Raw genomic sequence first — 3,856 nt, forward strand, 5'->3', positions numbered from 1 at the left:
TTTTAATGCTGAATGAAATTCATTTGACATACTCCACTTAGTGCTTTTAAATTAATTTCCCAGTGTCAACCTGCTCCCTGTCCCCCACTATCTCATGTTATTCATTACTGGATGCCATTTTGTGCAAAGGCAGAAGGTGGGGTTACAAAGAAAATCCATTTCAATGTTTATGAGGCCCCAGAACTGGGAATTTGCATCTCGGCTCCCCCTGCTGCATTTTTCCTTGTGTTAGCTTCTGTTGCCAAGTACTCCCATAGCCCTGTGCTACAGGATTGGTCATAAGATGTGATCCTTCGGGCAGTTCTTCCTCAAGGCCCCACCCTCACTTGACAGTCTACCAGGCAAGCTGCTCCACTCTGGTGGCTGCAGTTCAGGATGGCAGGCTGCTCCTGAGTCCATACCTGAGATTTAATGGGAATTTTCCGAACAGCTTAGGACAGGTTGGTCATTGTTGCAAGGCAGGAAAGGGGTTAGGACTGTGATAGAGAATCTGAGGTCACAAATGGGTGGAGCACAGAAAGGAGCCCAGTCTGGGGATGAAGCCAAATGGAAGGAGTGGATGTGAGGGGAACTGGGAACACAAGTAGCTTTGCTGGCCAATCCAAACAGCTGCTTTCTTAGTTCCTAGCAAGTCCAGTGACTGGTGTTCTCCAAAATTGGCAGAGTTAAGGAATTACAGGCTGTGATACGAAAGCTACTGAAGTGTGGAGTTAGGCAGGGGAGACAATGGTGCAACTGCTAACTGGGCACCTGTGCAACCTCTATGGCAAAACTTATTGCAGTTCCACCCCAGGAGTCTGTCTCAGATCCCAGTGTTCCTTTTCAGCCACTCTAGATGTGAAGAGGTCTGGGTGAAAAATGGAAAGCTTGGTTAAGGTAGGGAAGACTGATCAAGAAACTCATGTTGGTGGTACACATGGTAGGAACTCCCTGGACTGTTCCCAAGAGGCAACTTAAAGTTGGCTCTGGCATGGTCGCATCCACAAACATAACCACGTGGATCCTCCCCAAGTCAGCCCTCAGCCAACCTCCTGTAAATCCTGAGCTAGCAGAAGTGGGGACAGTGCAAAAGAGACATCCTCACAAGGGTGGACATGGGGCTGGCTGGCTTGTGTACTCTAGGGCAGAGCGTGGTTTCTTTTAACAGAATCGAACACTGTGCTCTGGATCCCAAGGCAATGACAGTCCCAGTTTATCCACCTGGAGTGCTACAAACTCAAAACATCTGGTTTCTTGGTAAGTGAGAGCACTACACATCTGCTCCAGGGAAGCAGTATTTGTCAAAATAAGTCTCAGTTTCTCAGCAACCATTGTAGCCTCTAGGGCCACAAGTGAAGGGGGAGGGGGGCTTGCCTTCTCTCACCCTCCTGCCTCCCCAAAAAGAAGTCTGGAAGAGACTACTGCTCCCCACCCAGCTGCAGCAACCTCATAGTTGGACAATACACCCTCTGTCCTCAGCCAAGAGATCCGCCTCTGGAGTTCGTTCTGCCCCTTCCCCCGCTCTTCCTGGTTCCCAGCGCCCAAACCCTCCTCATATCTGACCCAGTGGTCTTCCACCAGGATAGCCCCATACCCTTAAAATCCTATTCTCTTAACTGTTACCTCACCCCAAGGACCTGAGTGCACCCAGCTACAGGCATGTGTTCATCCCAGACCATGGAAGAGGAGGTTCCGCTTTTGGTACCAAGATGGGCCTCCCTCTGCATAGTCAAGGTAAGAAAACCTGCATGGAGGGAGGTCAGAGGGTATTTCTGAAATCCTATCAACAGTAGCCTGGCTTTCTCCTCCTCCCCCTTTCCTTGTGAAGTTACTTCTGAGCTGATAATCAAGATGCCAGGCACAGTGACACATGCCTGTAAACTCAGCAACTCAGGAGGCTGAGGCAGGAGGATTGCAAATTATAGCCTCGCAATTTAGTGAGACAAACTCAAAAACAAAAATGGCTGGGGAAGTAGCTCAGTGGTTGAGTGCTCCTGGGCTCAATTCCCAGTACAAAAAAAATAAAAAGCCTGCCTAGTTCCATGAATACTCCCCACCCAAGCCACAACTGTCAATCTCACCAGCTTCCTTCCTGCATACTCCTTCTCCATCCCCAGGTTGACAGTAGAACTCAAGCCTGGGAGTTCAGCCACCCATCTTGTGACCCCTTATAATTCCTTGGAACCTCAGAAGTTCCTCTTACAGCAGGGTAGCAATGCCAGTAAGAATGAGGTTTTAGCTCTACCTAATCTAATTCTTTTTTGCTTTTAAAGATTAGAACTTAGTTCCATAGCGTACATCCCTGAGCCCAGCCAAAACCCCTGAGGAATGCTGAGAAGGGCAAGGTGTTCAAAGAGCTAGCTGCAGCCTTCAAAGAAAAAACATTTCCATAACCTCCTGTATCTCGGTTACTTAATTTGCCAAAATACATGGAATGTCCTTCAGCCTTGCCCTTCCTCACCCCAACCCCTGCCTCTTTCCCCAGTCCCCGCCCCCAACTTCTGCCTCTCCCAGTGCTTCCCCATCCATTCCCTCCCCAGGCTCTAACCTCTGAAACTGCCTGCTGAAAACTATCACAGCCAAGAGCAGGAAGATCAAGGCTTCCCAGTCCTGGCCACATCCACCCCCTCCCAAACGCCAGTCTCTGGGAGGACCCACATTGTCAACATGCCCTGCTTGACAGCCTATTCCTGCCACCAGACTGGAATTAGGTGCTCCGCCCCCTTGTAATCAGAACCAGACTTCCCAGCCTTTGCCAAAGACAAGATGAGCACAGAAAGGACTTAGCTGAGAGATGAGATAGGGAGGCCCAGAAAGCCTGAGAGTCAGTGGTGAAGAGTACTTTGAGCAGGTACTGGACATTAAGCTGCACACTGGCTTCTCAGATCCCACCTCCAGTTTTCATCATGGAAACCCCAGTGGAGAGGGTGACATCAGGGAAATCGTTTCAGGAAGTGCTCACTGCAAAGAACGCTAAGGAATCAGAAATGGTAATGGCTTCCAGCTTCTAGGAAGATCCCCATCTTATCCCTGCCCTCCACCTTCCCCTCCAGAGTGGCACAACTAAAATCAGTTGGTCCATTAGCTCAGTTCCATAAGTTCCCATCTATTACCAGAAGTAGACACTGCAAAAGAAAGGAATGGGGTTAGACTACAGGAAGAATATTCCTTGGGAAGTCTGGGACCTCAGAAGTCTTCCCAAGGAGAATGATGGCCAGCTCCTAAGTAGAACGCGTAGATGACTGGCGCTGCCTGGGGGCCGGGGGTGGGGAGCACTTGAACCTGTTGTGGAGTTCTCAACTGAGTCCTTTTGGGAAAAGCGCACAGAAATCTCCTGTGAGGCAAAGGATCAGGAAGCAGCATCCAGCAACCTGGGACATGAGAACACCAGATGTCTTCATCTGATTTCCGGCGCCCCCACCAGGAGCAGGCAATACTGATGAAGGTCGGGCGGATTCCCATATCACTCCGGGGAGGGGCCGGCCAAGAGAGGCTGAGGCTTCCAGGCTGTTCTCCATCCCCTTGTTTCTCATCCATTCTAGCCCTATTTCTTCTGCGCCTGTCTGGCTCGCATGCTTCTCTCTTCGCCTGTATGCCACCGGTCAGTCTATTCCTCTGCTGTGTGTCACCACGTCAGGATCTCTCCCTCTCTCAGGTCGGCCCGACCCTTCTCCAAATCTCTCCCTAGCTCTGCCTCCTGTCGACGAGGCTCTGCCAGTCCGTGCCTCAGCCAGCCCGCGCGCCTTCCCTCCGCTCTTTAAGAGTGTGGATTCGCGGGAGAAGGTGGGGAGAAAGGAGGCAGCCGGGGGCGGGGAGCGGGCGGAACGTGGGGATTGGAGCCCGGGGAGAAGGAGGGGAGCAGCGAGGGCGGGAGGAG

Source organism: Marmota marmota, unplaced genomic scaffold, assembly GCF_001458135.2.
Source record: "Marmota marmota marmota unplaced genomic scaffold, marMar, whole genome shotgun sequence".
NCBI lineage: Eukaryota > Metazoa > Chordata > Mammalia > Rodentia > Sciuridae > Marmota > Marmota marmota.